This window comes from Orcinus orca, chromosome 2 (assembly GCF_937001465.1).
Source record: "Orcinus orca chromosome 2, mOrcOrc1.1, whole genome shotgun sequence".
In the NCBI taxonomy this organism is placed as follows: domain Eukaryota; kingdom Metazoa; phylum Chordata; class Mammalia; order Artiodactyla; family Delphinidae; genus Orcinus; species Orcinus orca.
Window position 1 is genome coordinate 118,281,559 of NC_064560.1, and position 14,119 is coordinate 118,295,677.

Sequence of the window (14,119 nt, forward strand, 5' to 3'; positions counted from 1 at the left end):
GCCTCCTAATGTATAATAGTGAGAAACCTCTAATGCCGTCTTTGATAAGAGGCCTGTTAGTGCTCTGGGTGAGGGTTGCAGGGTTACCCAGGGTGGAGATGGAAAGCCCTGTGTTTGAGAGCAGCCTCTCTGACTCCCCTTTCATACTCTTCTCTCTATTCACCTTTTTTCCAGCTTTGTTGAGGTATAATTGACAAAATTGTAAAATATTTAAAGTAGACTACATGATGATACGAGATACACGTACATTGTGAAACGATTCCCCTCGTTGAGTTAATGAACACATCCCTCACCTCACATAGCTACCTTTTCCGTGTGTGTGTGAGAACACTTAAGTTCTACTCTCTTAGCAAATTTTAATTACACAGTAGGGTGCTATCGACTCTAGTCACCATGTTATCCATTAGATCCTCAGACTTTATTCTCTATTCAACTTTTATGCGTTATCATCTTGATGCTCTTTTGGGGTATCAGTAAGTATGGGCTGGTCTGGGTTTCATTGTGGAAACTTTTTCTTTTCAGTGTTTGTCACCCTGCAAGAAGACCATGCATCCGAAGGCAGACTTGCAAATAAGGGGCGGGGGGTGGGCTGGGAAAACATAATCATCACTGGGACTTGATTTAATGAGGCCAAATCATGCCTCCTGCCTCCCAGTTTCTTCACTTTCCATCAGGGCTTGAAATTCCTCCGGAACTAAAACCATGGAATTTTTCAAGCTAGCGACAGCCATCTGGTCCAACCACCCAGTTAGCAGATGAAGAGGCTGGTTCAAAGAGGTGAAGTGACTTTGAGCGTGTTGGTGGGGTAGTCCAGGGAACAACTCAGGTGCCCACACCTCCAGCTCAAAGCCTTGCTCTGTATGTGGTTCCGCTCTTCGAGATTCATTTCATATGGTTTCAAAAATGTTTCAGTATTAAAATAAGCAGAAATGCTTTCCAGTTTGCCAGTTAACAACAAGGTACATGCCCAAGATAGGGAGGCAGAGAGAGGTAGGAGAATCAGGAGGGCTAGGGAAGAGGGAGGAAGGAAAGACAGAGCAGATGAGATCGAACACAGCTTGTTAACCAAAGGCCCACCTGCACTACGCATTCCCTCCTCTCCCCCTCAAGCAGAGTCCCAACCCTCCTGGACTTCTCTTTCGAGTTTACTGAGCTGTTTATTGCTGCTGCTCCCGGGAGGGTGCTGCCCTCTGGCTAGAGGTCGGGATTGTCAGTTGCTTTAGAAACGCGCCATCACTTCAGATTTATCCAGCCTAGGACACGATGGAGAATCGCTTTGATTCTTAAGCAGGTTTTATAGAACTTGAAGCAATCTGGCCTTATGGCGTTTCTAGGAATTGTGAAATAATCCTTTGGCCCAGTACCAACCAAATCTTTTGTAGAGTGAGATGTTTAGTTGTTCTGCCCACAAGTGAAAGACCCAGGGAGCACCTGGGTTATGTATAGGAGCCATAGAGGTAGATAAAGATGAAAAAAAAGTACAGATAAATTAGCTTGCAGAAGAGTAGAATGCACTTTAATTCTGTACCTTTTTTGGTACTGAAATTGGAAAGGTGTTGATCTTGCTATTTTCACAAAGGATGTGGAGCAATACCAATATCTTTGGAAATAATGAAGGAGTTCCTAAAAGTGAGGTTGATAACACACTGGAATGTTCCTGAGATAGGTTGTGAAATGTTTTCTGGATGCCTTTACCAAGAGTATGGATTTGGTAGTTAATCTGGACTTGAGCGACCTCCAGAGGTCCTGTCACTAAGGAAGTCTATGAGTCTGCAAGGCTGTGAAACAATAGAGTTTCCAGGACTTCTATGAGGGAGTTGGCTTCTGATGCTAATGAAACACATTCCTCCTAAAGAATTGAACTTTTCTGAGATTCCACGTGCTACTTTACACCACCCACTTATAAATTATAATTTTTCAAGTTTTCTGAACAGTCTTCCCATGTGCAGTCCAGATTAAGTGGTATTTCCAAGTTTTCTGTTATTTTTTTTCTTTTTCCTGGAAGAAAATTACAAGTGTCAGGTAAGACGGGCACACATAAATAAAACCCCAACTGTTATGCAAAGAATTTTGAAGGTTGACTATGACGTGGAGATTGGCATCCAATTTCAGTCTGGGTGAAAGACTCACATGCTACTGGGAAATATGGCGAGCAACCAAATGGCTGGGTTACCAGGAATTTGTTTCAAGTGATATCGATCTCTTGGGAGGTTGTTTTTTCCCCTTATCCCTTTTTTAATAGTGAGATCATGACAACTTGCATTTTGCAGAACTGAGCCAAGGGAATTGTCACTCTTTCTAATTTAAGAGGATGAGAAAAAGCTTTTAATTTTATTATGACACCAAAGGTAAACACTGCTGCTTCTCAGGGAAGAGGTGTACAGGGAGGAAACCTTTTCTTTCTCTTTCTCTCCTGCCTCCTTTCTTCTTTATCTGTTTTCTTCCCCTTCCATTTTCCTCTTTTGTTTTATCTCCTCCTCCTTTTCCCCTCCTCTTCCTCTACTTCCTTCTTCTTTCTTCCTTCCCCTTCTCCTTCAGGCTTTAGTGAGAATGAACTGCAGTAACGCATGGAAAGCACTTAGCTCATCGTTATTCAATGACCTGGAGTCTACTTGCTTGAGTTCCAAATCTTAACTTATTTCAGAACTCTAACCACTCCCTCTACCCCTCGTTGTCCCAAGACTTGAAGGCAGAGGGCACCTGTGTGACTTCAGCCTTCCTGATTCCCTTGTCGGTCTGTCTGTCCTTCCCTAAGATGTGGTGCTGGGTGTCTTGAGCCTCATGGCCTGGTTGAGCCTGGTAGGTTGGGTGGATTCCATGGGGGGCAGGGTGTGGGAGGAGGGCAGAGATGTTTTTAACAGCAAGTTAATGGAGCTTAAGTTTCAGGGTTCCTCATGTGCCTGGGCTCCTTCCAAGGCCATAGAGGGGCCCTAGTGACGTGTTCATGTTCTTGGTCGTATGTATTTATAAAAATAAGATAGTTTAACTGCAACTGGTTAAGTCCACTGACTTTTCCATTCTACATTGCTTCATTCACACTCCCCCTCATGTTGGAGAGTTAGACGTCAGGCATTTTTTTTAGATCTAAGGGGACATAGAGCAAAGATCTGTTTATATGGTTTGCAGTCCCTTCTACATATAGTGAAGTAATGACTAGCTGTGCTTGTCTTGGGATGGCTTCCATGAGTATTCCTATTCCCCACCTGGTGTCTAACAGGAGGGTATAGGGTTAGAGGTAGTATCATGACATACGTGCCCTGCAGTGTCTGATGCTGGATGCATGCATGCATGGAGGAGAAAGAAAGTTTGAAATATATGGAGCCAGAAGGCTGTCTGTGGAAAGTATTATAGGAATGTGTGATACAAACTTTTTTGGATTTTCTTACGTTTGTGCCATTTGTTACTCTAAGTATATTCTAGTTTGTTGTGACTTTTCTCGTTTTAAATAAGCATTCATTTTTACGTAATTTTGAATTTGTAATTTTATATTATTTTAATTAAATAAGACCCTTTAAACTGTATACTTTTCAGACCCACCTAACTTGAGTCCTCCCTGGTGGAGGGGCATAAGAAGGAGACTGGACGGGGAGAAAACATGGGGAACACCACCCCGGACAGTACCTGGCCAGTGTATGAAAGATGCTCAGGGCTGGGTGCACAGGTGCCCGTGTTTTGGTGCCTGTGCCCATGTGTAGGTGTGGTAGGCACTGATCAGTGCGTGATATCAGGACCACTGTAGACACTGACGCTTCTCCACATAGCGGAGAATAAAATTATGCCAGCGGGGAAAAGTAAAGTGTAATTTAGCTGTGCTAATTCTTACAGTAATCTATATGAATCGCTCACCACTGATACCTAATTACTGTAGAGCAGAATAATAATTACGTACACCAATTCACATTTTGGTGTAACTTGTTTATTTGATCATAACCTCACATATTCTCTACAGGCGATAATCTTGCAAAGTTTGAAGACTGAGCTCCAACACCTAAAGCTTTCACTGCGCCAAGATTTCAGTAGCTCAAATCATGGTGCCTTCAGTGTGTCTGTGTGTCAACATCCTGTTCTGAAATGTTCCCCACTACTAAAAATAAGTAGACCCTACACCTTTAGTGGTTAGAGTTGCCTTTAGGCCAATTACCTCCCTTTTAGCAATTTGGAAGATGGGGCGGGTTACTTATACCCTGTGGGATAGGTCATTGTTTATCTTCTACCATGTGCCAATTTTTTTTTTCTGTTTATAAATGTAAACTGCCCTTAGTGTCATCTTTATTATTTAAATGACCACAATGAGTACTTTCTTTTTATGTTTTCCCTTAAATGCACGCTCTGAAATTTCATAATCTATGTATTGAATATTACGTGTCATTTATTAAGTGCCTACTCTGTGCCAAAGACCCTCCATGTAGCCACCAGGCCCGTGAGGGAGGGGAACCCACAGACCCACAACACTGACATTGAGCGATGGGCTGTGAGGGGTCATCATGGATGCATGGGAGTGAGAAGGGGCCTAGCCCGACCTGGTTGTGTGCGTGGGGTTGAGGTGGGAGAGGTGATAGAAGGTTTTCTTGAAGAGGTGGTGTCTGAGCTGAGTCCTGGAAGACTGTTCACAAAGGCTTGAAACTTTGGATGCAGAAGAAAGACCAATTAACGTGTTCACATTCGCAGCCACCATTTTTGCTTCCACTAAGCTCCTTTAGAATCTGGGCAGGAGGCTCTGACCAAGGGCCCCGGAGAGGAACATCTGTGTTTTTGATTCTCCCCGGTGTATTTTGGAAGAACAGTTCTTTCAACTCCTTCTTGGCTTCTCTCGCCTTCTGTGTTAGATAATGCCGCAGAACCAGGAAAGCAATTAACCAAAGCCAGTAATTAACTTTCTCCTCGCACGGGCATAATGCATTGAGGTTCTTGGCCAATGACATTTACTGGGGATTGTTCTGCGTGATATCTTCTTTGCTGGCAGTTTTGCCAGCAACATAGATGCCGCATTTCCTGAGCTTTAATTAGTCCAAAATCTCAGCAGCTCAAATCATGGTACCTTCAATTTGTATGTGTGTCAACATCCTGCGCTTAAAGGCTCCAGGCTCCTTCCCGTATATTCCTCTTAGCACAGAGCCTTGAACCTGATAGATACACAGTCAACTTTTGAGAATGAAAGGGGATGAATGAATGAATGCATATCCAGGATAAGCTTGTTTATCAACAGGAGTGAGTCTCAAAAAATTAACAAAACTCTACAAAGACTGATTAGGAAAAATATGAGGAGACACAAATTACGAATGTCAATTCAAAATATTTTCTCATTTTCCTTGAACTTTCCTCTTTGACTCATGGTTCATTTAGTAATGTGTACACCAAAAAAAAAAAAAGGTGAATTTTTCTGTAAATAAATAAAAAAAAGAAATGCTGTAGGAATTTTCATGTTGCCTAGAAGACCTTTCCCAGCCAGAAATTAGATAATAAGCACTATTTTCTTTCATTTTTAAAATACCTTCATTTAAATAAATATATTAATTTAAAATACCTTTTAAAAAAAACCAAAAAACCAGGAGTAAGTCTCAGAGCATGGGGTAATGTGGGAAATAGTTAAATTATTTCCTTTTTTTTCTGGATCTGCTTAATTATGCTAACACATCCCCCCTCCCCCTCACAAAAACAATACACACTCACAAAAACACAATAAATTCCCAAAAGAGGAGACTCAGGAAATAGTTTTCAGTCTATTTTTAAGCTCACAGGGGTTTAAAGACTAATTTTTTGTGAAAATGCATCTAATTCAGAAAACATGCTTTGTTGTGGTCCAAGAAAAACGTATTTTCTTCGAACGGTTTAGGTTTAGAACACACACACACAACTCAGAAAAATACCCCCTCCAACCACAGTTATGGCTGAATGGGCAAATACAGAGGAGTGAAGGACCCCAGAAGACATCCATAAAAGATAGCAGTGCTTCCCTTGACCAGCCTGGCCTGGTTAAGGAAGACGCACGGGCCAGGTTCAGGCACCAGGATCTTGTTCCCCTCTTGGCCCCCCAGCCAGGGAAGTTTCCATGGCAACCTAATCGGATGCTGACCTAAAGCCTCACTGAGTTGTTGTCTGGTACAGAGACAGCACAGAGCAAGGCATACCCATGACCCTGTAATGAATCACTGCTGAGGCTGGGGGTCCCTGCGAAGGTGAAGGGGTGCACAGGTAACACACCTTGGCTCTGGTGTGTCTCTAGTAAAGACCCAGCTGTGTTTCCTTTTCTCCATGTCTCCCTCCATCACCTTGGATTATGGGTCTAAACTGAAATAGAAAATTGTTCTCTCCTAAGTTACAGCCCCAGCAACTAGGAACACCTACTGTATTCATCTTCCAGGCTCACACAGATAGGTTTAGAGATTAGATCTAAATAAAAAAGAATCTTTAGGCTGAGAATTATGGAATGAGTTACAAGAGTTACTTTAAAACATCCTTTTGGCAGTAGGGATGAAAGCAAGTGTGGCCTTGAGTAATCTTTTCTCTCTGGGGCTCTGTTTCTTTATCTGCATTAGATAATTGCTACAGTTCCTTCTAGTTCTGACATGATATCATTCTCTAATTCTTCCCCTTCCTGCTTTAGGTCTAGTATGCCCAAATGTAGACAGATCAGCTGATCAACCTGTGATTTAGTTGTGTGAGAGGAGATAGCTATACTACATATGGTTTCTAAAAATACTATGTGCTATATACACTATGCTATATAAGATTTCTGGAAATCCAAGGTTTGGTAACACAGTATCAGTCAGATGACTTGACTGCAAGGAAACAGTTTCTGGCTAGTTTAAGCAGAAAGGGATTTATTACAAGAATGATCTGTAAGGTAACTCACAGAATCCCTGGGAGGGATTTGAAATAATGAAATATGGCCAAACCCTACCCAAGGTTGCTCTGGTAAGGACACTGCTCAGTTTATGGAGAGCTGGAGCATTTGTTTTAGCCTCCTAAATATTGCCAAATAGCTACCCCTTGAGTGTAGATTCTCTACTGAGGTGATCGACTGCTCCTGAAGTTGAAGCTGGTGTACGCATATCACACCATGCATGCTGAGATATGGAGAGGAAAACAGACGCTGCCAAAAAAGAGCCCTGTTATAACTCCCCACCTCCCAGTATAAAAGACAAAAACTCACTTCACCAGCTGCCCTTGCTACTAGTAGGCTGTCGATTGGGTTCCCTTGCACCTGACTAACTATGAAGTTAGTGATACAAAGAAACAGGTAAAACTTTGTTAATAAGCATAATAGAAATCAGATGGGTTTTTAATATGAAAATAATGACATGAATTAGCAAGATAAATATAGGATACTATTAGGATATTATTAAGGACTGAATTGTGTTCCCCCCAAATTCATATGTTGCACTCTAACCCTAGAAACTCAGAATGTGGCTGTATTTCGAGATAGGGCCTTAAAGAGATAATTAAGTTAAAATGAGGCCACGAGGATGAGCCCTAATCCAACATGACTGGTGTCCTTATAAGAAGAGAAAATTTAGAAGCACAGCAAGAGACTAAGGATGTGCATGCACAGAGGAGAGACCATGTGAGGAGGATGCAGTGAGAAGGTGGCCGTCTGCATGCCAAGGAGAGAGGCCTCAGGAGAAACCACCCCTGCTGACACCTTGACCTTGGACTTCCAGTCTGCAGAACTGAGAGAAACAAATTTCTGTTGCTCAAGCTTCCCAGTTGGTGCTAATTTTTCAGAGGTAGTCCTAGCTTGGATTACCCAAATTTTCTGAAATGAGTAAGATTTGAAAGTAAACTATGACCTCTTAGGGATTACTTGCATTTATAATGAAAATACTAGCTATGCTGTATATGATTATGAACCTAAATCTGGAAATCAACCACCAGTAAATCACAGTAACATTTAATTTAGACTCTCAAAGGGGAAGGGAAGAAGTAAGTGAAAGCCCTCATAATTTATAAATTAAAAAATTTTGACCTTTGCATGGATTCTAACCTTATTGGAAGGTGAGCATTATTGGATTAGAGAGTCTATTTGAAAATCATCTAGTTAGTTAGTACAACTAACTTGAGTCACTTCTGTCCCCTCCAAAAACCCAAAATACATTAAAAAAAAGCTATCATCAACAGTGAAAATCTATTCATGTATACTTGTGGGTGTGTGTATGCGTGTGTGTGCTTTAGACTGACGTGTTAGTTTGTTAGTGCTGTCCACCCATACTTCCAAGTTGTTTTCCTTTTAGGCAAATGTAGGATAGAATTTCTTTGTCCTTTTGAAGGCAGGCATGGTTGTATGACTTGATTTGGTCAGTAAAATGTGATTGGAAATGACGTGTGTCCCTTCCAGACAAAGGCTGTGAGAGCCAGTGCATAATTTTCCACCTTTCCTTCCCCTAGCCTGAGCAACAATAACAGACAACATTTGATTGTGTAACCACTAGTGGAATGGGCCCTTGATTCTGGATGACGTGGAACTGAGTCTCCCATGACCCACAATAAACTTGTAGTGTAAGTGAGAAATAAGCCTTCATTGTTCCAAGCTTTTAAGATTTTATGGTTGTTTTCTAAAGCCACATAACTTAGCCTATCCTAAGTAATATAAATGATAACAGCAATTCCAGGTGTTGCATTGGTCATTTTCTTTAAGAGCTGGAAAAGAGTCTTATGATTAAAAAGCGTAATTAGTGCAATTATAAATTTATCACAAAGAAAAATGATGTTTTATTTAGATGTAATAAAATAAGAACTAGAATAAGAATATACTATTTGGAAGTAGAGGATGAAATGATCAGTATAAATAGAAAAGATGATGTGATTGTCAGTCTAAAAACCCAAGAATATCAACTGAAAAATTATTAGAATTTCAACAAGAGGAATGTATTCAAAATAAATGTTCAGAAGTCAACATTTTTTCTTTGATGTCAGCCATAGCCAATTAGAAAATTTAATGGAAAAAAAAATACTTTTTAAAAATGTAATACCCTGTACAAATTCCAGAAGGATCAATAAATGATTGTTTTAAAGTTTGCAAAAAAGAAGTACTAGAAGGAAAATTAAGACCCTAATAAAACTGGTTACCTACAGGGAGTGGGGGTGATTGGGGTGAGGAAGGTGAGGGCAGAGGCAAGACCTCTCTGTGTATATCTGTCTCTACAGATTTGGTCTTATAGTCATGGAAATGCATCATCTTTTCAAAATATAAAAATTCAATAATATATCAATTTGAAGAAAACAAACATGGATATTGGATCATGTGGAGAAGAGTTTCAATACTTAAAAACAGGGAGAGGGCTTCCCTGGTGGCGTAGTGGTTGGGAGTCCGCCTGCCGATACAGGGGACCCGGGTTCGTGCCCCGGTCCGGGAAGATCCCACATGCTGTGGAGCGGCTGCGTCCGTGAGCCATGGCCGCTGAGCCTGCGCGTCCGGAGCCTGTGCTCCGCAACGGGAGAGGCCACAACAGTGAGAGGCCCACGTACTGAAAAAAAAAAAAACAAAAACAAAAAAACAGGGAGAAACTGAAGAGGAAAACATGGTTAGATTTGCTATATACAAATCAAAGATTCTCTGTGTTAAATGACACCATGAATTAAGTCAAAATTAAATGAAAACCATGAAAATATTTGTTATATATATATATATGACCAAGGAGATATTAATATATATTCATAGTATTTTCAACTCAAAGAAAACTATGGGTACTCCAGCAGAAAAGTAGACACAAAACCCAAAAGATAATTTACATATAAAATAATACAAGTGGCCATCTAATCAAAGGAAAGCAAAGATCAATCTCACTAGTGATCAAATAAATAAAAATTAAGATGAGAAATGATTTTTGGTTTCTCAATTTGGCAAAGATTAAGAAGAAAGCTAATACACAGCGTTGATGGTATTGTGATAAAATGGACAATTTTATGGTAAAAAAGTGAAAAAGCAGATGACAAAAATGTTTCTATTGTCCAATTAAAAATACACTCATATATGTTTGGAATAAAAAAGCTGGACATAGGGCTTCCCTGGTGGCGCAGTGGTTGAGAGTCCACCTGCCGATGCAGGGGATACGGGTTCGTGCCCCGGTCTGGGAGGATCCCACATGCCGCGGAGCGGCTGGGCCCATGAGCCGTGGCCTCTGGGCCTGCGCGTCCGGAGCCTGTGCTCCGCAACGGGAGAGGCCACAGCAGTGAGAGACCCGCGTACCGCAAAAAAAAAAAAAGAAAAAAAAAAACCAAAACCTGGACATAAATATACAGAATGTTAACAGCCGTTACAACCTGTTGGCCATGCGTAACCTATATTTTTTACTTTATTTTATTTTCCAAAATTTCCATGACAACATGTACTACTTTTATAAAGAGAAAATGTTTTTTAAAGAGAATGTGAGATAAGAATCTAAAGTCCCCTGCGTTCAGACTTCCTATTACTTCCTATAACAACCTCCTCTTTTTAATCAAATTCGAATCGAACTTTATTTCCTGGGGCTGTCATCATTAAAGACAACTCTTTTAAATATTTTTGTTTAAATGTTTTTAAAATTTTTATTCATTTATTTATTTAAAATTATTTTGACGTTAATTATAATAATGCGACAGAAGTGTCTCCCGTTTTTATTGCACAGCGTGGCATTAGCCGCATTATGAATTCATTAGTTCACACTGTGTCCCCAAGGATGATTCATAACACTGTCCTTTGGACAAATATGTTTGGACCTCTAAACAATGAATTTGAAAAGAAACTTTTGGGAAACAACTCATTTGTAAGTAGCTAGTGCTTCCAGATCTTGTAATTTGAATTTCTGATAATTTATTGTTCTTTAAAATTCCACTGGGGACTTTAAGGGTGTGTTCTTGTCTCTGGTATGAGACTGGACACTGCCCTGGAGGGACAGGCGGATGGGAGTATCCACTAGGCACTCAACAAATGTGCACTTCTGGGAGTATCCTGCACTTCTGGGAGTATCCACTAGGCACTCAACAAATGCTGGCCAAACAGAATAGAAAAGACTCTTGGTTCGGAGGAAGGTTGCTGCAGAGAGGAGAGCCCGCTGCTAACAGACTGCATTCCAGCAGTTTCCGGGTAAGGACCAGGCATTGTCTTTCTGGTCCCTTTGCCTGGATACAGTGAGCAGATTGCATTTCACTTCAGTGGAGAAAGGGTGGGAGCTAAGCTTGCCCATTTCCCCTTAGTCCTTTTTGGTTTTTCTCACTTGCTCACACCTGTTGAGACACTGAACTCCTGATCCAGGGAGGGGCTGCCTCCTGAACTCTGAGTTTTGTGTGTCTCAGACTCGAGCCTTCAAGGGCATACCCCTCCCAAGGTCAGTTGGCTTTCCGATGGAACATCCCTCAATTCCAAAGCCCCTTCTCTCTCTTTCTGTCAAAGTGCTCTGAGGAATGCCCCTTATTATTTTGTTCTTCCTAAGAGTCCACCAATAGAATTAAGCCGGCAATAACATAAAATTAAAATTTTATGATGTTTTGCAGGATACTCAGCTCTCAATTTACCCATATTTTATAGTAGGGAGATTGACCCTGTCCTCTTTCTAAAACTAAGCCATAAAAACCTCTACGTTTTCCAGGAATTTCCTCTCCAAGGGACACAGGCTTTTACGCAGCAGGCTGTTACTTCATGCGACAGGAATTTTAGTGGGGCAGGGGTTGTGGTTCAGATAATGTTATTCTTTTCTTACGGCTCAGCCAAACCAGAAACTCCTCTTCTGGTTGACCTGGGGCTTGTTTGCTGGTGAGTGGGTTTACGTGCCTTCCCCTCTAGAACATTTCTATCTGCATTTAGGTCTGGGAGGCCGTAGCATCCATTAATTTTGGAGAAGCTGAGGGGTTCCCCTGGGGGGAAAAGGTAGCCAGCACTCTGATCATCTTTGAAGCTCAAAGCAAGGCTGCTAGTTAACTGGGACCTAGAGGAGTTGTTTCTTAAAGTGTGAATCACAGACCACCTAGACTGAAATCACCTACGGAACTTGTTAAAATGGCAAACTCCTGGGCCCGGCCCCAGAATCCCAGTGCCTGGGGAGTGAAGCTCTAGGAGCTACATTTTTCCAGCCTTGGGAAATCTGGTCTCAAACCTCTATGCCAAGTCCAGTTCTCTTTTTTACCACACGGGATGCCTCTCGTAATTCTATGCCTTGTTTAGCAAAGTTCTTTGTCCTTGTCTTCTCCGGGGGTTACAGTGACGCAGCCACTGCCTCGCATACATTCTTCCATTTTTTTTCATTCTGCAGATATGTTTTGAGAACCTCCTATGTTCTAGATATTGGAAAATCTCAAGAAATCCGAGGATGGCATCCAAAGCTGCCTTTGGGGCCAGTAGCTGCAGTACAACAGTTTATATTATCATCGAAGGGTTCCCTGCCTCTTCCTCTTCTCCTGTTGGAGGCTGTGTGCTAGAAAACCCTTGCATGTGGACCCCACCCCAATGAGTAAGCAGGGCCCTCATGCAGTCCTCTCTCCTTTGTGGCAGAAGCAGTGTTGGGTCACACCCACTTTGTATGTTGGCAGCAGCAACGGCGCCGGTGACAGCTGTCATGGCAGAGGGTGTTTGATGGTGAGATGTGATGGGAAGAGGGACCAGTGGGCCCGTTTGCACTTGCTCATCTGTTTTTTGCTTAGGTATGGTACCCTGTGTTCAGATTTAATTTTTCAACAGCTTTGCAGTTGGTCCAGGAGGTCCAAAACAAAAAGGACTCTTCTAAAGTCAGCAAGAAGCATCTGTTATTCCCAGAAATATTGACTGGCCCTTTTGGAATCTCATTGCATGACTACCTCTCCTTCCTCCTCGCTCACAATCCCTTCCTTCCTGTTTGCCCCCGAAGTCCCACCGCTGGTAGCCATCTGACTTCAGCGCACACCATGCTTGTTTGTTATCCTCCACCTTCCTTGGGATAAAGAGTTGCAGGAACAACTTCAGAGGTACATTAGTCTACACAAGACAGGAGAAATGAGGAATAGTCCCTGGAGAAGTAAACAAGGGAAGTAGGTGTATGAAACCTCTCCATCCGGGAATGTTGAGAGTGCCTTTTGAGGCTTCTTAGAATCTTTATCTCTGCTCCATTTTGCTTTTCTAGCATCCATCAAGCATTTCTGAGTGCTTCACGCAGCATGCTCACTACAGCCCATTTTACGGATGAGGAAACTGAGGCAGAGAGAGCTGCTCCAATTCACATAGAAGGTACTGGAGCCAGGACTTACACCCAGACACTGAAGCTCTGCACTCTGAACTGCTCTGCTATCTGCCCTTCTCAAGGGATCCTGAATTTCCCTCCGCGTCCTTTTTAATGCCTGACTACCGTATTCCACCTTTTCAATCCCTTCTGCCTGATTCTGGACCCTCTGGGCCTGAGGTTGACTCATTAAAAGCCAGAACCACAGAATTCTGCAGGCAGCATTTCCAAGGAGTAGGGGGACTCCCAGGAGAAGGGGATCTTTGCCCCCCCCCCCCCCGGGCTGAGCAGTGAGCCACAGGGGCACTGAAACCATCCATACATACACAAGGGAGAGGCCCACTTGTTGTCTGGGCCACTGTGAAAGGGTCTGTGTGCTAGCACCATCCAACGATCCTCTCAAGGCTCCAGGAGCAAAGGCAGAGAGGCAGCATTGAGGCCCAGAAGGAAACGTTCTCTCTTAGAGAGAACAGTGGGTGCCTGTGCGGTGGAAGGGAAGACCTTGCATAGATTGTGGAGTCAGAGGGACACAGATTCAAATCCAGATGATTGCACTCACTAGATGCATACACTCAAGCAGGTTGCTTAACTCTTCCAGGCCCTACGTATAACGACTGCTTCACAACTCTGCCATTGTAGTTACGGGGACCGATATGAATCGTGTGACTAAGGCCAGGCTAGACTCACCGCAGGCACTCAGTACAGGGGCCATAGAGAATCCCCTTCTCCCCTTGACGAGCCAACCCCACCTCATTTATTTTTCCTTCTTAGATCAGGCTGCTGTAGAAGTATGGAGGCTTTTTAGATTTTGGCTGTTCTCACATGCTGATCAAAGAATGGCTGTGGCTGGGGAAAAGATCTTGAAGCAGATGATTTGGCTAATAGACATTTCTTTTAACATTTTATTTTTCTAGAAAGAAACCATCAACATACTGGTCACCAATATACTGACAGGC